The following is a 20,970-nucleotide window of genomic DNA, read 5'->3' as shown; positions in this document are numbered from 1 at the left end:
CCGCCAACCTGCCCACAGCATAAAGCGATTCCCGTAGATCCGGCAGCAGCCGCGAAAGGTGACGAGCGCGAGCAGGCGATACGCTCGGCGAGCTTCCGTCCCGTTTTTTCTGCTTTGCTGCGACGCCCTGCCTCCTCTTTTCGACGAGTCGAGCCTAAGTCGGGTAATTTATTAAGAAACGGGATTTCAGCGTCGGATCTTAAAACGGCCCAAGTTACGAGCCCTGCGACACTGCTACTACTCTACGCCCGGCCGTCTCCTTTTCACCCTGGACTCGGTGAATCCGCGACGAGGCAGCTGTTGAGCCCTGCTCTAAGCTATGATAACCGCCTGCCGTCTGCCGCCTTTATACGCACCCCGGCTAGGAAGTCGACGAATTTTTAAGCTCGTTGCAGAAACTCTTTGACTGCGTTGGTATACTCGACCTCGCGTCTCTCGAAAAGCTCGGGGAATTCCGGTGCGAATAACTGAAATAGCTACACGTGTTATCGTAGTATAAAATATCGAGACGGGATAGCGGAGTTTATTAGGTACCAGTGAATTTTTATCGGACCAACTCTTCTTCGGAACCAACCAAATTTGTAATCAAGTATCGCAAGATAAACACGGAGGAAAAACCCTACCGGTCACTTTCTTTTTCCCCACCTCGTCAAGTCGATCGGAATTGAGCGAAGAAGAAACAATGTCTCTCAATCTCGCCTCGGCGCGCTGATCTTTTCTCTTGGGGCAGTTTTGTGGGAACGATGAAATACTTTCTGTACCTTTATGCGTATGCGTATTACAACAATGCTAGGATAATACTGTTTACGTCGAACGAGGATCGTCAGAGCGAGACCTATCGGCGTCAGGATAGCCCCATTTGCGATATCACAATTTTATTTGCGTTACGATCGCATTTGCTCTCCCTGTTCTGCACAGTGGGAATATTTTATTTTACTTTTATCGTCATCATTTTTTCCCCAACCGATCACGCCCTCGTTTTGAGCCATGTCAACAAGTCGATTTGCTCCTGATCCTGAGTGTAATAAAGACTTCGGTACTTCGGTATCCGCTCGCAGCTTTGACCGTTCAACGATTTCGCAGAAAATATTTATGCGCTTATAATATACAACGAAACTTTTTGTAATTAGTGTTTTTGCAACCCCTTTCAAATCCCTCCATTCTTCCCTCGTCAAGCAGCTGCGCTACAGTTGAGCATTCGCACCGTTTATGTAATATCTGGTGTACTCGCAGGAGTTATCCTTAAGTTATGATATTTTTTACGGCGATTAACTCATGAGTATAAGTCTGATATTCGACCTGCCGTCGATGAAATCGTCAAGGAGGTTCGGGAACCTCGGGAAACACGGGGAACGACGATTATTCCCGCGGATAAGTCAGAAGTGGTCGTGAGGGCATTATGAAACGACAATCCATCACATACCGGGAAGAGCATATCGCCCATTTTGATTTACAAGAATAGTTTTACGATAAGGGGGAGAAATATTTTTTATGAGATACGTGACCCTGGGATGATTCCGCGGCCTTTTCTGTCCCATATTGATTCTATTTGATTTCTCAGAACAAATATTTCCGGAACGATTTCGGAGAGACACGCCACGCTGACTTCGCCCTCGAATGAACCCTCATGCGTTCTTACGGTACGGCCCACCTCTCGACCTTCAATAAATTACATCGGAAATAATTGAACCATGATTCATTTATTGGATTCGTTTTCATTTTCGGCTCGATTCGGGCTCTCAAATTCAATGCTACACGACACAGGACTCGCATACGGGTAAAGGAAACGAGTGGGATTATCTCTGACGTGGCTAATATGCATTTGAATTTTTTACCGTGGGAGATTAATCTCTGAGAATGTAAGAAATTCGAGGGAAGAAAAATGGGAGAGTGCCTGTACGAGCGTATTTTTGCGGAGAGAGTGTAATCAAAGAATTTCGGTCAATCGATAGCGATTGCGTAAGTCTTGAAGAGTATATATATATGCCTAGCTATTACGAAGTCGGGGCTCGATTCTGAATTTCAATCAAACGAGATCTTTTGAATATTTTTTGGAAAGCTTATGACGTATGTCGCCCTTTGATATCTCGGCCCCCGGTTTCATTACCTCTCGATTTCTGATCGGGCTTGAGTATTCTCTTCCCCTACCTCCTCCCTTTCTTTTCTATTATGTTTCTCCTGGAATGAGCCCCGGAACGAGCCCATCGACCCCGCGTAGCAATCAAAGTCGAGCGATGCTGCGGACGGACCGGGATCGAGGAGAGGAAACTTGGGCCGAGAGCCACTGGCTGGTCGGGTGAATGGCACGTAGGCGGCTCTGCCTCCAGGAGTTTCGCATTTCCCACGTGTACCGCGGGTAACTCAATCGCCTCGACTACCAACTCCGCGGACGAGCGGACCGACCCTCTCGGACAGCCTGCAGGGCCCTTCGTCAGGACGAAAATAAGTCTCCGAAGTGACGGGGCTCCGTCCCTCTCGCACTCTTGTTATACGGGATTGGCAAACTGGCGAGGAATATAAAAAGTGCAGTCGGGGTTGTAAGAATTACCCCGCGAAACGTGTCCGAGAAAAGTGCCGCGGCGTTGTAAAGAAACACGCGACACGCGCAAGCTGCGGAAGAGGAGGGATCAATCGAAGCGAAATCGGACAACTCGTAGTTCCGATCGAAGGAAACCCCGGAGTTTAGAAAATGGTCCGCGGCGAGCGCACGTCCTCGCCTATACGACAAGGCACGTGTGTGCGAAGTTCGTTCAGCCCCGACGCGACAACTGGCACCGAAAAGTCGCGCGGACGGCGAAGCGACGGACGACTGACGGGGTGCGATATATTTCTTCGAGGGGGTTTCCTGCAGACTTCTCGACGACGGTAGTAAAGTAACCGCGAATGCGCCAGTCGTCCATCTCGTCTCCTTTTCCTCCTTCTATCGCCGCCTCTCTTACACATCCCGTTGTCGCGTTGCGGTGCGGCATTGCATCAGCCCCAGCAGCGGCAGCGGCAGCGGCAGCCGCACCGGAGCGCGTCTCTCTTGAAACGCGAAAACGGAAGAGTTTAGAAGACCTACGGCGTCGCGACGCTCTTAGTGGATTAAAGTCGTATCTTAGCTAAGCGACGTAACCTCCGCGACTGCCTGCCAACCTGCTAAAATTTCCAAACCGAAATCCCCCATCGCGTTTTACGTTCTAATGCTGCGGGGGTGAAAAGATTCGCCAAACTTTTTGCAACGCGTTGGAAAATTATTTCCCTCCTCCCCTTCCCTCGCCTTCCCTTCCTTTCGCTCAGTCCCTGCTCTATCCTTCTCTGCGACGCGGCATGCTACTCGCCCTCCAACCTCAACGGGCTCGTTCAAGATTTCGCAAAAACGATAGCCGATCTACCATATCCACAGACTTGGACTAATCTACCGCTTCCCGTATAATATTCGACGATGCAGACACTCGCACCGCCGAGCTGTCCGAAATTTAAATCAATTTATTACGCGTACGCGTATGTAAGACACGCGCGTGCCGCCAGTCCGCGTAACGGATATATAATCGTTAAAACGTTGACGCGTCGCCGCTCGCTAACTGGCTGCCATGGTACTTTGAGCCAATTACTAGTTATTAGAGCATGTGATCTGCTCTGTCGTTAATCTCTATTTACCAAAACGAAGTCTTACGGGGTCGCACACGTGCGTACCTGCGGAAGTCTGGCATCGCCCCCCACCCCCTCTTTCGCTCCGCCGAGTTGATCCACCGAAGGAACATTATTTTCATTTTTCACGCCTCGTCTCTCGTTTGCTCAATATCTTACGCGTATAATGTAACGCAACGTACGGAGCACACGTTTCATACTTGCCCTGTGTCGCCTTTCAGCGGTCTATTGTGACGAGATCTCGATCTATGCGCATAATACACATAACATGTAATAAGCAGACGCGGGAAGCGATGAGGCAATGAAAAATGAACCAATCGAAATATGAACGTTAGTTTATTATTCGACGATTTTTCACCAAGGAACGCGGCCTGTCGCCAACTCGCGCCGCGTTACACGTTGAGCAATTCTACGCCTCGATGCATCCTCACAAACAGCGGTAACGCGCACCTCCACCTGTGTGTATAATATAACGCACATGCCGTGCCATTGTCGCATACAATGTATACGCACAGATATATTCCGCAGACATCCGCGCGGCGGGGCAAAGCTGTAGGTACGCTATGCGGTGAATAAACACCTTCGTTTACGCGGCGTAACTACTAGTTTGCGCAGCACTACGTCGCGTCGCTTAGGTACTCGGGCATCGGCTACACCGCGGGGATTACGGACGCCCTGCGATGCGATATGTCGGTGTGTTTGATACGGATCCACCCACGCCAACCCGGGTCCCTAGTCCAGGTTCACGCCGCGTCGTATAACCTGCTTTTACGGTGGGAACGTGATCGTAACTCGACATGTATTCCCTACTCCCCCACGTTCACGTGTGACGTTGGTGCGCGCGATGCGTATGTGCCGCGTGGATATGGGACGCGGCGAGCCGTCCTCGTTGAAATTAATTACGCGATCCAGGGGCAACGACGACGAGCCGCTTACGCCGATGCATTGTTTATCGTTAATAGACGCTGATTTGTACACGTTGCTTCTTTTCAACGCCACGTATCGTCGCCCCATAACGCTTCGGCCACGCGCCGAAGGCGAGAAATAATTTGTTTAATTTTCGTTACTATTTTCCCTCATCTATCCCTTGGCAAAACAGAGAAGGAGAATCGAATGAACAAAATCGAGGGCTAGAATATATACTCGGGGATGAGACGAGAAGGGTGAAAAGTCATGTACGTGTCGCGGTCAGTCGCCACTGGGTCACGTGGGTGTAAATATATCGAACGGACAGTGGCGAGGGAAAAAGTGATGATAACAGATGGAACGGGGAGGGCGGTGAATTAGGAAGAAAAAATGGGGAGAAGGAGTGGCAAATGGGGAGGGAGAAAGAAAGAAAGAGGGATGGAGCAGGGAATGGAAGAATTTCAGATTGCGAGGCTTATACCAAGGGACCCCATCTGGATGTCGGATTTGCAATGGTTTTGCTTCCCTGGTATCCACGTGGCGTTTTTCGGCGGGACTCTGCAGGGACAGAGACGGGACGGGGTATCCTTGCTCACCCATGAGCTGAGCCCAGTTGATGGGCTTTGAACCGGTAAATAAAGCTATACGTGACAGGGGCCGCCGAGGTTCCACCAACTGTCCGATCGGAGGGACTTGGACTCTCGGAATGTTTAAGCCTTGGTGATTCTTGTTCTCTCTTCTCCGCCCCCTTTTCGTTGAGCCCAATTTATTTTTTCGCTCTCGGTAATCCAAGGGCCGACGTGATTTCCTTTTAAATGTAATCGCGCAGTTGTGAAAAATACGAAACATTACAAGTCGTTTAATCATCCGAGCCTTACTTTCGTCGGTGTATATTATGTGCGTTGTGTGTCGAGCTAATGAAACTTGGCCGGCATCTGATTAATCCCCTCTTCACCCTAGGAGCAATTAGACTCCGTCCGCCATGAGGGTCATTGTACGTTCTTCTGCACCCTCCGCCTCCGGCCGGCTAATAAGAGTATGGCAAAAAAAAATTTTTCAAATAAAAAATAATGAATAAAAATCGCTGTACCAGCAAGAAAAGTGGGAATTTATACAGAGACAGAAGGGAAGTTTGCTGTAGCGACAGAAATTTTTAATTTGTTTGCTGCAGTATCAGAAATTTGGCAATCACGGTAATACGCAATGGAGTTTCCAATTCACCGAGTCCGTTAAGTATTACGTATACTTGCAGAATTCTAGCCGAGCAGAAAATTCCTCTTGTATAAATATGGTTTTTTTGGCTTAGCCGGCAAGATTTCAACGACACTGAGAAGTGAAAATACGCGGCTGCACAGACGCCTTGACTCTTCTTCCCGTCAACGCCGGAATCACCGACGCGTGTAGTCATTCCTAAGTCGCGATACGACGGTAGACGCCTTCGGCCGACGACCACGTGCGACGCGAGGTCTCAGGTGGGCTTACGTACGCCAGTGATAGACATCCAGCCTCAAGTTTCAACAAAAATGATATCTCGTCTCGCGATACTTGAAGCCGAACCGCATTCACGTCATTGCCGAGACTGTACAGCCAGCGATCCGCGGAGCAGACTCCTCCACCGTGCTACAATTTCTCACCGTTATTGATTCCCACGATGGGAAGACGGAAGATGGGTTTATTTTCACATCTTCCTGCAGAGACCGATTTCAATAGCGATAGATGAATTTTTTAATGCATTTCACAGGACGATCGTTCTTTTTCTTTCTTACCCAATCGTGTGATTATCTTATACCTACCGGCATGCAACGCTTGGTGAGGGTAAAATCCTGAAACAGATGGTAGAAAATGAACGAAGCTTCGATCGAATCGGCGAGTGCGAATACCGTGGTGGATCAGAGCTTGCAGCGAGCATCGAAGAAGGAATCCTGCAGCTTCGGTGCAGATGTAGACGGTATCTGATCTCGTACAAATTTGCCCCCATTCTTCCGATGAAAAGTTTTGAAAACAGCCGTGGTGAACCGTTTGAAAAATCGTTCCTCGTATATTGTATTCCCGAAGCTAAGAGCATAATCCCAGGAGCACGAGTGGTGTAGGTAATAGAGTAGAACTTACCGGTTTAAGGGTAGCGCACCGCAGCCGTGCCGCGCCACGGAATGGAGTACTTTTACAGGCAGTAAAAGGTTGATTGGAATCTAGGCTATCGTCTTCGCGTCCACCCCGTTGGTCCAATGCATACCAAACGTACCTACCTACCACACAGGTATCGCACAACGCCCGGCTGTCTGCCCGGTATCGGCCATTACAACCTTACGCCGACCTACGACCCTCAACCCCGCGTCCAACTCGCGAAATGCCACCACCACGCACCCGGCAGTAAAACTTGGTTTCAACCGCTACCTATTTCCTTATACCGTCGCGTGGGTTTCATTAGCATGTAGATGCGCGCTGCGGGTGAAGGAGAAGGGGGAGGTGCACCCTGTCGAAATGGTAAATCCTGACAACGATCTGAAACGTGACGACGAAGACTCGAATGTTTTACGAATCCGAGATTGGTTCCGCTCAAATTATACCGCCGGAGAACTTTAGGGCTTTTCAACTTGAATAAATCAAATACGTGATTCAGAACGAAATCACCCGGCAACGGTGCAGGGGGACGGACGCCCCTCTTCTTCTTTCGACAAGTCTTTTTACATCCAACCACCTGAGCACGTGAAACATTAATAACGATCAATGGTAATTCGACCTGAGCTTGTCTCCTCGCTGAAATTTCGCTACTCGGATCGATCTGCTCGACTGTTTCGATATACAAGGATTTGGAAATGAAAATTAACGCCGCGGGTATTTCGAGTCTAAAAGAACGTGCAGCGTATATCTACGCTCGTGCAGCTTCGCCGAGTTCTCCGATCACTTTTCAAATTGTCGTTTTTTTTTACCAAACTCGGAATCGTCAAAATCGTAACAGTTACATGTCATATCCACGGAAAATTTCTGTAATCGAATTTAATTATACGCCGAGCTATAACGAATGAATTGTGCTGAAATTGGATTGGATTATTTCTGGATTACTTACTGCATCGCGTTCTTCGCCGTCCTGCATGGCGCACGGCTTACTTCTTTTTCTAAAAATACCTAACAGCTAGATTTCCTGGAGTCTAGATTAATTTTCAGAATTCTCTCAAACGTGAAGAAACGTAATCACCTTTCCAATTCCCTCATCTCCGCATCTCCCATTCACGGCTCTAAGTCATTCTCCAAGTTTTTCTAAGCGTAACCTACGAGTATATTCGCAACTTACGTATGGAGTGCAATTAATAGCGAATACCAATCGGCAGCCCCCAGGCGTAGTACATGTGTAGTACGCATTCCGTGCAACAAGCCAGACTGTAATCAGTTTTACGATGGAAAATTACTCCGGTCTTTACAGATTTTTCGCCCCCAATATTACGCGGTACATTCTTCCTGGGAATACGGTCGTCAATCATTTTTCAAACAATTCCTTGTTACCGTCTTATACACGGCCTGTGATACGATGGTAATAGTAGTGATGTAACGTAAGTATTATGTTCCATTTCTTTGAACAGTCCGGCCGACCTGCGTCTGTGTAAATTCCTTCGAGTCCCCGAGTGAGTTAGTCGAGGTAATGGGTCAACGATTGGAATTTATTTCTGCACCTCGACTCGAAGCTAGTCTGTAAAATGGCCATCGACTCAGCGTTCGTTTATTAAAGTACCGACAACCACCGAGGACGAAACATCGGGTTGAAGTCATTTGTCGAACAGAACACCGCAGTCGATTAGATGTTGGGATTGCAGTATTGCGGTCGGATTGCATGTAAACGCAGCGCGCGTAAAAGTGCAGTTGAACGATTTTTTTCTACCCAAGTTTCACTGCTCGCCAATCACCCTGCACTCGCAGTCGCTGCAGCTATACGTAATCGCGCGTGATTGACAAAGGATCGAATTGCGCAATATGTAACCGGTTCGTTTGACCTCGGCCTATTTACAAATTGCTCGATTTCTCACCCGGCCTCGGTATCGATGCACCCCCTCCCCGAACCCGGAACTCGCTAATTCGGATCAGGGGTGGTATTACATACTTTTAAACCCGAAATGTCCCACCCTCATCCCCAACGGCACCGTGGTCGACACGTGTCCACTGTTATCCACCACGTACTACTGAATGGCCTTAAAACGTATTTACCTTGTAAGTAGGTATCTTCTTCTGAGGCCTCGCCCGGAGAAACCCCTGCACGGACTATCGGTAACCTCTCTCCCACTCGCTTTCTCTCGCCGAGAGACCTTAGAAGAAGGTTTCGCTTTGCTGCTGTTCTGTCGCGTTTTCCTCGTTTCGTTTTTATACATTGCTTTTTTTTTTGTCTTTTATTTATTCTATTTCAAACCGCGAAACGTTTCCGGGTTACAAAACGATCCCTTCCCCCGTCCCCCATCCCGAAGATTCTTGACCCTCCAATACCGTCGATCACCGCCACGCAGCGTCGAAGTTTTGCTGGAATTAATCCGGGGGTTGTAGTCATTGTGTCCGCGAGCTTAACGGCTTCTGTTTCTCGACTGAAGCGACCATACCGTTAACGGTTCGTTCGAGCTTACCGCCAAAACGCAAAGGTAGAATTGTCCCTCGGGTTCGACAGAGCCCATTACCCTTCGCCCTTCCAGTTGTAGGATAGCCACTGCAGAAGCGTAACGCATCCTCGTGACATTTTGGAGCGACCAATTCTGCACTAGAACTAAGGCAACGTGATGTAGGTATAACATTTCCCTACGGTATGTCGTGATGTGGCAGCATAAGGCTTATGGTCCGCAGGGGTGAAAGTGTCTATTGCTTTTAATTGGCACTTTTGCGGGGTGCTCACGGCGGCGAGACGCTCGGTTTCGAGCCATGCCTCGTACGGTACCGACTGGTTTCCATTCCACAGAACCAAAGCCGTCTACTTGACGACGCGGTCTCACCGAATAAATGATCGCTCGTTTTCTTGGTGCTACAATGGCAGTGCCTTCTTCAGAGGAACGAAGCACCGCGCTAAGGACGCGTCAAGGGCGCTCAGGAAACGGCGAAAAGAGGAGGGCTGTGGGACCGGCGGTGGCGATGCCGGGCGAGGGCCCAAAATCTCACCTAATTTATACCGCTGGTACTAAGGAACTGTAATTAACGTATTTAGAGCCCCCTACGGAGGAGGCGACGAGTTACGGCGGGGCGGTAACTTTAAGTAATGAGTCGTCACTCACTCACCCTTCTTGCTCGTGTCATATGTTTCTCAGACATCCGCTTCTTCCCAATGTAGATCCTACCGGCATCATAGAAACAACACTTTCATCCCCTTGTTGATTTTGTGACTTTCTTTAGAATGGGACGGAGTTTAACGTGTAGACTTACTAAAAAAAATTATTTTCTTTTCGAGACTCAAGATGCAGAGAAATGTTGCAACGCAATAGCTGTGAAAATAATTTTTCGTTTTTATTCAATAAAGCGCAAGTTTTATTCAGTTGTCGTTCAACTCTGATTTTGAAATTAATCGACAAAGAATCATAGAAAAAAAATGATTGACAATCGAATAAAACGCTGAATAGAAAATGGAAGTGATACGAATGAAAAATGGATCCGTGGGCTACTATGAAATTCGTAAATTATAATTCAATTGAAGAGCTGCGCGTTTTTCAGATTTCTTTCACCTACCGTTCTTTTCTGAATTATTCTAAACACCTGTCTACGACATCCAATCGTGTACAGTTTATTCTGCAAATTATTTGATCAGGCTTTCAAAACAATTCGCATGGCATGTGTATCAAAGAGACTGCTTGTTCGTTTATAAACTCAATAAAATAATACCTACACCGGGAGAGAGGATTGTTTAGATCAACATCACGGTTTCCTTATGGATGGGGAAAAAACAATTTTTATTTTGTGTTTATCGTAATCAAATATTTACTGGAAAAAAAGAAAATTTCTTACGACCTCCCGCAAAGAAACTGTTATTCCAAACAAACCTTTTTCTCAGTGTTTACCTTTACAAACGTTTAATATAAAATTGAATTTTACAGTCAAGTGTATGTATGTATACGATTGCCAAAGTGTTTAAAAAAATCTTTTCAAATAACGATGTGATATCCAAGAGGAAGGGAGGAAAATAATTAAAAAAAAAAACTTAAAAGCAGATAGCCGTTAATTACATTCAAGAATGGTTTCTTTGAGGAAAAAATGGTTATATACGGAAAGAATTTTGGTATCAATTTTGGGTTTTATCGACTGTCCATAATTACAATAAAATGTCCGAATTTGGGAATAATCGAGGTACTGTAATAGCCAGTCCTTTAATAATAGGAGTTCATACAATTGCTATACGAATTATTATAATCTTAATAAACAAAACTAGGCACTGTACGTTTAGAAACAATATTATTCACTGTTGGAAAATTGCGAATGTTAAAACGTGATGGGGTGATAAATAATAAGGTTATCAGAACTTATTTTGAAAGTAAGTACTGCGAATAAAATAAGGTGTAAGAAATGTATGAAACTTTAGTATTCGCGATAAGTCGCGTATTAAATTGAAGAATTCTAAGAGACCATAAGAAAAATTGCCGCATGTTTCCGAACTGTTCCAATTTTAGCCGACGACCAGACCCGCCACTGCATTATTTTGCGCCAATTTACGTTTTACGTCCATGATATCGCACGTGTGAGGTGCAAAATGAGTTTTTCCCACGCTCTATATTTTGTTGCAGTATGCATGCCAAATTTTAGTCTCCGCCTTTTAGAAGAAAGGCATACAAGTATCAATTGAATATAGAAGTAATTTGCAAATATGTACTACTTGCAATACCGTAGATCGATTACCGGCTTTTTTTAATACAAAACACATTTTTTCAGATTTACATGTATTGGATTGGTTGGTTTTTAAATCTTAAACTACGATACTATTTTGATTATTTATATGTGGAAAATATCTGATGACCTGGTGGAGGTAGACTTAGAAACAGAGGTTCAGCTAGGCATTGTTAGAGAGCCTTCAAGTTTCGGCATGCAGGTCGCAAAATTCGTCGATTTGGTTTATGTATTCCTAGTATATCATAGCAGTTGTAATTCAACGTTACTCAGAACACTACGTGACTCCCATTTTTCGTATGGTGGTTTACAAGAATTGCAATGCATTTACATCAAACGTACAAGGTTTTATTTCGCTCTTTCTAAAGCACTGTACTAATTTTCGTCCTTCAAATCCATTACAAAATTTAATATAATGATTTGCAAAAACTGAAATTTTTTCGTTATTGAAATCCATTATTCTTGCGGGTCATTGCAGAAAAAGATATTAACTCTACATTTTGACCGTCATGTCAGTATGCAACTTTCTATAATTCGATTATACCTAAATTCGTACATCTTATTATAATTGTGGACAAAGAATAAAGCAAACGATAATACAAAAATTCTCTCCGTGCAGGCATCGTCGTATTACCGAATAAATTTTCATAAAATTACTCACGGTTTATGAAATATTCAGAAAAACCGTAGCAGGTTAATAACGTGCTAATACTCGTCAAAGTGACTCGATCTTTGAACCTCGGGCATGAAGAGCCCTCGAATCAGCGATGGGTTATGCCAAAATTCAAAACAACCCCTTACAGGAGCGTAGCGGCCGCCTATCTCGAGTATCGAAATATGCGTCCTGGGCTCGATTCATTCAACCGTGAACTGGTGTTGGGTTGACAACGGATTAGCACCACTTGTGCGCGGTGCGTCAAAGTGCCGAGCCGAGCCCTTCTCTCTGACTATCGACAAGCCGAGGGTATAAGTGTAAGTAAGACACTTTTCCCGCCGACTGTACGCTCCCTACAGTTTGCCTTCGCCTTCGCTTCCATGCTGCGTGACACTTACCGGGTCTTATACCAAGTGCCACAGAGTTTGTTGTATCCAAGGTAAAAGGAGGTAAAAGTTTTTACTCTCTATCAGATTTTCTATTCCACTCAAGTTTACCGATTTATCCTCAGTTCGCAATTTTTCATCGTATACCATATCGCAGGAGCGTAAAATGTTGAATTGAAATTGATTCATCAGCTGCTTGATAGGTGTTTTTACCAATTTATTATTCTCTTCAAGCTCGTGAGATTCTTCGGACAGATGCGTGTTTTTTGTTCCAGCGAAAGTCGGACGCCAGACGACAGGTTGAAAAAATATTATACCTGTCGCAACCGAGGCTCTTCCGCAGTTGACGGTGCCTGCTATTCGTATCTGTAAGCCTAAGGACACGGAGGAATGCACCCTGATTGTCCGGAGACTGTTACCCGATCCACGTTTCACCCATTAAATCATTTAAAAATAAGACTTAACCTCGTTTTCACGTCACATTCGGGGTATACTTGCAGCATTAACGACTGCAGCCAGTACATTTATGCCTTATCTCCATTGGTAATTGCACTGCTTCAACGCGTATGGTATACGAGCACTAGATTTACGAACGGCTCGCAACACGGTGCATTTATTTATTACTGGTTTCAGAAGGTTTCGAGTTGACGACAATAACCCGTAGACGCGATCCTGGCAATTTAAGGATCAGTAGTTTTAAGTGTTTTTCTGGGTCTGCACCTCGCGTGTAAGTCACACGAGCACGGACAGTTGACGATTTGCAGCCCAGACCAATTCCAAGGAAAGGAAGAAAGTTGCTCCCCCTCTGAACTTGGCAGAGGCGTCTTTGCCACGCGCCTGTAAATCATTATCAATTTGTGACAACTCGGGACTTGGAATCATTTAATCTTACGAACGGTACCAAAAGATTGGAACACACCGGACTTATTCGCATTTATTGAACTTGAACATTGCAGTTTATCGATCTTATCGAACGAACTGTATCACAGACCCTCTAATTACTAACTTACTTGAAGATAAATACAATCTTTGAGTATGTTTAGAATTTTAGAGTATAAATTTTAAAAACCTCAGCGGACACGAACTTTATGGCGGCAACATCTGTGTCAAGAGACAGGTGTATGTATTTTTAACGAGGAAAAACAAGACCCGCCCATGCGGCCTGCCTGCGGTCTATAAGTGCAAATACACGTCTCACTTATTCTCCCATCCAAAAATAACAATTATGACATCAGGCGCCATCGGCGTTAGTATAGGTCAGTTGAGACATTCCGAAGTATTTGCGTAATAAATATTGTGTTTTGACTGAAAAAATTAATGGTTCCTGTCTCGTACGCCACGATTCCGTTACAGGATTGTAGCGCATAGACTACCAGGTGTGCCCAACTCTGTTGGCGAAATGTGCGTACCGAGAACCGAGGGAGATGAAAGAAATTTGCCAATTCCAAACGATGCCCCGTCTACAAATACCTACCGTTTCTTTGAACATCACATTTCATCATTATCCCCATGACTTTGATCGAGTTTTCTTTTCTCAAAACCCATCCGTCAAGAAGTCGCTCTAGGAAAACGAGAATATTTGAAATTCGGTAAGTACGTACTTGCTTTATAAACGAATCATCGGTTCAATGAAAGCGCAAAATAACAAGTAACTCCTTCGGGCGAACGAAGCTTTTCTGAGTATGGTGTGGTGTACTACAACACCGGGCGGCGGTAGTGATCAAACGTGTAATTGACGCAAGCGACGACAAATTGCACCGGCTTGAAGTTAATGACTGGTAGAAGTGACGTAACGATCCAACGTGAGAGCAGGACAGCTTGTGCTGCTGCTGCTACTGCTGTTGGGTGTTGAGTCTTGAGTGTTGAGTGTTGCTGCTTCTCCGCCGTTCCCCATTATCCATCTTGATAAACGATCGCGCCTAGTCGCTAGTTTTGAGAAACACAACTCGGTAGAAGTCGGCAACTCCGAGGAGTCCGAGGTCCGTAGCAGCGGTGACTCAATCCAGCCTCCAGCCTCCACCCTCCAGCCCGCACCTTCTGCATTTATTTTCATTCGCATTCGGTCAGAGACTCTCTGATCTCATCTTGCAGTCGGGGATCCGCGCCTGTAGCCTTGTTTTGAACATCTAGTACCTACCTACCTTATACCTACCTACCTACCTACCTACCTCGGCTTCGGTGGGTGGCCCCAGCCGCTATAAATACCTTCTGAGTTATACATAGACGTATAATAGACGGACTAGCTGGGTGGACAGGTTGAGAAATGCACGACACATCCGACCGCGTTGTGCTCATTGTGCCTAGCGTCCGCTCCTCGCCTCTCAGCCTTCTCCGAGAGATAATTGGACGACACAGAGCATGAAAGTCACAACAGCCTCCAGACGCGTCAAACGCCGTTTTACACGGACGGGCACCCGGGCATATCTCTTCTCTTGAACGAGACGCGGACTAATTTTCAAACTAAGAACAATCTACGAGACGCGACTGGAGGATTCCACGGTGATCTTCTTTTTACTCTTTCTTCTCGTTTTTCTTTTTCTACGAAACATGTTTCGTCTTTTCCCGCATATCTTTCGTTTCTCGAAACTATGCGTAGTCGCACGGATGTGTGTCTGAGAAATATTCCCAGTCACGGTTCATCCTATGACGGAGTAGGTGAAATTTGGTAACCCAGTAGATTTTTCATACGAATTAACTATTAAGTGCAGCAGCTTGAGAGAAATGAGACTTTTTTTTGACGTAACCAGTGGAATGGATGTCCTCACTCTCGTGAATTACATATACGCCGAATTTCAATTTGCATTTGAAAGCGTCTCGTAATGTTCAACGTAAACATAAATCACTCGGCACTTCTAACTCTCATAGAGCTATGACGCGCTTTGAAATCTTCAAGCTACCCGAAACTCATTAAAAACATTGACGCGAATCGTATGGTTGTCACAAAGACCCTCTCGCATGACTTCGATACTCTTGATCGCTAATCATACACGAGCGAGTGATCTTACGGAGAGCGACGATTTTCACAGAAAACGTCGTCGTTTCATTTTCGAGTTAAGATTCAAAACTGGCAAACGTACTAGCTTCAAATTGGGTAAAACGATAATAGTAACGATATAATAATAATGGTAACGATATGGAGTTAAATTTCGATTCACCCGTCCTACAAGTGTACGAGTTATATTCAAATATGAATATCACGTTACGTTGAAAGAGATTTGTATATTTTCAACGAGTTTCTTAGACATTCATGGTAGCTACCAGTAACTGATAAAAATGAATGAAAATCTAAATTTTCATAATACTCGATCATAATATCGAAATCGTAACAATTTGTTTTCGCGTAAATTAATGATTCACATGGTGCCATACCTCCATAGATTGATTGTACTCTTTACTACCTTATTCTCATTTATTATACATTAAATTTTTGTTTATTTTGCCAGAATTCTGATTATTTCACCTATTTATGTAGTCTAGTAGGTAGTAAATCACGAAAAAGTTTGTTTACACGTTACAACATGCACCCTGCATAATAATCAAACCCTTAGACGCAGGGACGCAGAGAATTAGAAACATTATACCTACATTACAAGGTGAGCCAGGTGTTCGCCGTCCTGCGACTCTCCCATCCTCTCTAGGTGACAGGCGGAGCCGACCTGTCTGGCTGCGTCGGCGCCAGGGATGGCTGAGGGGGTCGACACCGGTGAATTGGGGCGGTAGCGTGAAAAAAGTTGAGAAAAATAAAAGAGGCAGAGGGTTAAAAAATGGGTCAGACGCGAAAATGCGTGTACGGGAGGACGAGGCGCCCCCTCGCCGGATCTACCCCTGCCCCGGTATGCCGGAAAAAAATTAACGAACGAAGGGATGGACGGACGGAGAGACGCGTACGTCGGTGTATAAGAGCGTAGGTGCAACGCCCGCGTTGTATATGGATACAGACGCGCAGGTGGGGCTGAGAGGAGAGAAGAGGAGAGGAGAGGAGAAGGAGCAGGAGCGCCAGGGGCGAAGGGGGTAAGGGATTCGCCAAGGGCCGGGGAAAGGAGGCCGAGTTTCACTCGGTGGCGAATGAGGGCACTGAGGACCAGAGGGTGAGGCCAGACAGGGGCTATTGATCCACACCGGTGCCTCCCCAACCCACGTTAGTGGGATAGGCTCGGTTTCAACGACCGACCCACAGAGATCGCGCGGGTGTGCAGAGAGCGAGAGAGAGAGAGAGAGAGAGAGAGAGAGAGCCCTTCTCTCCGGTGACATCGCACACCTTGCAATACGTACCGTACCTGCAGCAGCCCGTTCGCCGTTGCAGGCGGGGGCGGATCGCGCGAAAGGACGCGAATATTGCCCTGCGACGAGCCGCGTGCGTGTGTTCTTGCGTGAGCCTCTAGCCGAGTTCAATCAACGCCGCCTCATCCTGCGACGCCTCACGCATGCAGCTATTGGCGCCCACCTATGGAACCCGTGCTTTCACGTGCGTCAACTTCCTCGCTCGCTTTATCACTGCACCGGATCTCGGAGTCCGATGCGGCGTAACAAGCCACAGCGAATTCGCGTGCGAATATCGAGCGCGAACGCGCTCTCTAGGCTTTGCAGCCCCTGCGTTACGGCCGGTTCGACGTCCTGTCGGCATGCGATAATAGTCTCAGCCCCTCCTCAGCCTCTGCAGCTAACTTCAGGACCAACTGCCGCGCGTGGTTATTAATTTTTCCTTGAATTTTTTACAATTTTAATGCGACTCGCTGCGCTGCGCCCTCGTGTTGGTATACGGTTTACGTGCAGGGGTAGTTACTGCACCGTACTGCCGCTATTTATATGCGACGCGCATAGGTGCAGGGTTAGGTGCGGACCGCTGCAGTTACCTCGAGCTTAAGAAGTCGGAGAAAAGTGGTCCCCTTGCGAGGATGCAGTTTCGTATATTATCCTGTGTAAGGTGAAATTTAAGCATTTCTGAATGCGTCGTTGGGCGTGTGTTTCGTACGTGTGTCAGAGTCGTTTCGCGCGCCGGGGCAACTTGCCGAGGATTCGTTTCGAGGTATATCCATTTTCGGTGTCTGCATTGTAATGCCGCAAATTGGGGGTATTACGGAGATTTATAAAGAGAGAATTTTCTACCCTTTTATTCAATACCTACGGCGGATTTAGCCTGAACACGCAGCCGGGAAGTAGATTGTATTTTCAAGTGAAAACAACCGGCAGCAGGCCTGCTTTCAAACACCCTCGGTAACGCTGAATTTCACGGGAACTGGGCAAAGCCGCTGTCTTTAATTTATTCAAACGCCAACGAACCAGCCAACCGACCTGCAAGCCTGCGGACGGGTTGCAAGACCCCGTTAGGGATTTTCGCGAGGCTGCGAAGCGCACTCGATCAGCATTTATTTCCGAGATCGCGCGGTGTGATTGATTCGTTTTTTATTGAACTCTTCTCGATAAATCCGCTGGGAGTCCGCCGAAATCATGTATCCGCAGTCGATCGTCGCTAGGGCATTGGGAACGGGGAGATGTTTGTTCGGGCAAATGAAGTTTTTTATTTAACTCGGCCAAACGTCGACGGAACGGCTGTTCTCTTTAATTCTCTCTCCCTCTCTCCGTCTCTAAATACGCTATACTATTTCATTCTCTTTTTTTTTTAACGAAAACTTGTACAATTCAATATTGCCCAAATGTGAATTGAATTACGCGATTCGTTCCATGTACGATGTATGAAAATCTCTACTTGGAGCGAATGATTTTTCGTCCAACTGTGAATCTGTTTTTTCCTGCGCGCATTTTCTCATCTGAGACTCGGCGATTTCGTTATTCTAGAGCGTGGGGTGGTGCAGGACCAGGCTTGATTATACATTCTCCACTCGAGAGCCACCCTCGGGATGATGACGGTACTTGGCACCTTTCGCAACAGAATTATACTTGTTTACGAACCATTTCGTGACTCTAGCTTAGAGCTGCACAGCAGCCATCGAGTTAATAATAGACGCGACGGGGATCAAAAAAGATGCCGCGGGAATTCAGGTCGTTTCCTATTATTCCCGACAACTTCAAACGGCGTTTATAACAGAGTTTCTTGGAATCAAGGATGACGTAAATTATAGCAGCATGATCTTATCCGCTGCTTGACAAACCCGCCGCACGAGGCTCGCCGTGGTTGCGAAATTTTCACTCTCCTCGCCGCGTGTAATATACGCGTTAATTATACCAGATGTGAATTCCGGACCACTTTCACCGCCACCGCGTGCAACCCAATCTGCTCACAATAAATATCATTACCAACGTCGAGTGCTATTCCCTCTACTAATCTATGCGCATCGACAATGCTATAAATGCTGGCCAAAATTCACGTCTCGTTGTTGCATTTCTGGTGAAAAGCGGTTCTGAAAATATAGTAGATATTCGATTCAAAAATATCCACTGGAATCAAGTACAACTTTGCATCGTGGAAAGAATATCGGCAGTAATTAACATATCCAGAAAATGATCGGAGGTGATTCATCGTATCTGAAAACGATGAGACCCGGTGAAAACTCGTCTTTCCATTTTCAGCGTGGTTACGATAAAGTTTCTCCTTTTCTGGAAAAACTGAAGTGGGGGGAATTAATAAAGAATCGAAGAAAGTAAGGAAGAGGAACTTATCCAAATGGAATAAACGCAGACCGCATAAAGTCCCAGATTCTTCTTGTTGAACCATAGCCAAAAAGAAGTTCATGGAAAACGGCCCGACGCATAAGAACTCTAAGCTCCGAGGACTGTTTGCGATTTAACAAAAAACAATTCTCGTTCGTCAGCCTTACGATCGCCCTACGATTCCTCGCCTCATTCGGCTGTTAGCGACATTTCCACAAACGTTAAAAAGACGTTTCATATATTCTCGATAGTTGCCCGCGATCAGTCGCTTGGTTTAGGAGAAATTGTAATCAGTTTTTACGTTTATAGATGATGCTATAACGTACAGATGTTACATCGTTGCTGTTATCACTGTTTGAAATTGTTCGTCTCTCTATGTATGGGGCATTCCATGGCATCTCGATCAAGATTCTACGTCGATGTCTCAGATAGGCTTTATAATTTTTGATATAAAAATACATGACGAAAAACATAAAATGTACATAAAAACTCATTACAATGTAGACCGAAAAATATCTATCGAAGGAGATATTATAACGAGCCTTCGTATTCTTTCTTTCGTCAAAAATGCAATCCAATAATGATAATTTTTGATTCTTTTTTTTAATTTTTCTTATTTATCTTTTGTAGCTATGAAATCTCCATCTTCTAATAGGTGTCAAAAACTTTGTTGTATTTTATAAGATTCGACTGAATTTATTCAGATTTTAGAATGTGGTTTTTTCCAGTTTTTAAATCATGCTACATTTTTCGTCATGTACTTTAATACAAAAAATTACAAGGCCAATCTCAGACATCCGGGTAGAAACTTGTTCGCGATGTCATGGAATGCCCCATGTATATATATGAAGTTTTGATCGTTGAGAAAAGTTCCGACGTCTAAGTTACAACTGAAAATAAATAGCAATCTGACAAAGTAGCCCCTAAATCCTGTGAAACAATTTCATTGAATATAATCCTTGTCCGGCCGGCGCGCAGCGCTTCCTTTTTCTTTCTTTCTCTCTCGCTCACACTGGTAATAAGGTAATAAATATCATTCATTCATTCTCTGTCTCTCACTCACTCTACCGCTCTTCCTTCGGCAAAGGAACCTAGTTCACGACTCCATTTTATTATACATGAAAATATTTCCTCATCCACTTCCGGACGATATATACATGAGTGGAGTATAATGCTTGTCAAGGACGATACTTTTCTCTCTCTCTCTCTCTCTCTCTCTCTCTCTCTCTCTCTCTCTCTCTCTCTCTCTCTCTCTCTATCTCCCTCTGCCTTGAGTCTGTCGACGGCAAAGCCACGGAATCGCGTCACGCGATGGAATTTTAACCCCTCCTTTTGCTTCACCATTTCCCAGGGTTTGCAGAAGCGGCGTGAACTTGACGTCAACTGTACAAACCAAATAATACCCTCGACCGAAATCGGTGGAGATACGGGGTCGTTCACGTTGGCTCATGATCAACAGATGTAACGACGCGGAAGCGGAACCCGCGGTATCGCGCCGATGTTATAAGGTGCGCGTCAGTTTATCGCCCGATAATCTCATATCGCGACGGATAATGGTGCGTCGGGTAATCTCGATAAACGATAACTGCGTAGCAAAAATATTGCGTATCGCACGTGTGTCGCCAAGATACGAAATATCAAACGGCGATTGCATCATGGAAGCCAAGTGCCAATGGACACCAATCAATTATTCTTCATATCTGTTTATTGTTGTTCATTGACTCTGCCGGCTATCGCGTTTGCAAACGCGAACGTGAAATTCACCCATCTCTGGTTTCGAACTTACACAGTAGTAGTAGAAGAACGACGTTTTTACTTTCTCTAATTTTAATCCATTGAAAAAATTTTCTATACGCAACACAATTCTGCGCCATTTCCACGCTTGGCGTCGATAATTAATCACCGCTTGACGACTATTCAATTTGATCATACTGATCATTATCTCGT

At 45.6% G+C, this 20,970-nt stretch overlaps 1 protein-coding gene across 1 annotated transcript in view; it reads left to right on the top strand.

Annotated features, from left to right (window-relative positions):
- The window catches only part of LOC124306726 (3-phosphoinositide-dependent protein kinase 1), a 334,286-nt gene that overhangs the window by 50,283 nt on the left and 263,033 nt on the right, over positions 1-20,970 (top strand). The window lies entirely within an intron of this gene.

The sequence above is a fragment of the Neodiprion virginianus genome, chromosome 6, assembly GCF_021901495.1.
Source record: "Neodiprion virginianus isolate iyNeoVirg1 chromosome 6, iyNeoVirg1.1, whole genome shotgun sequence".
Taxonomy (NCBI): domain Eukaryota; kingdom Metazoa; phylum Arthropoda; class Insecta; order Hymenoptera; family Diprionidae; genus Neodiprion; species Neodiprion virginianus.
Note: the sequence above shows the minus strand (reverse complement) of the source record. Positions and strands in the feature narration are given on the sequence as shown.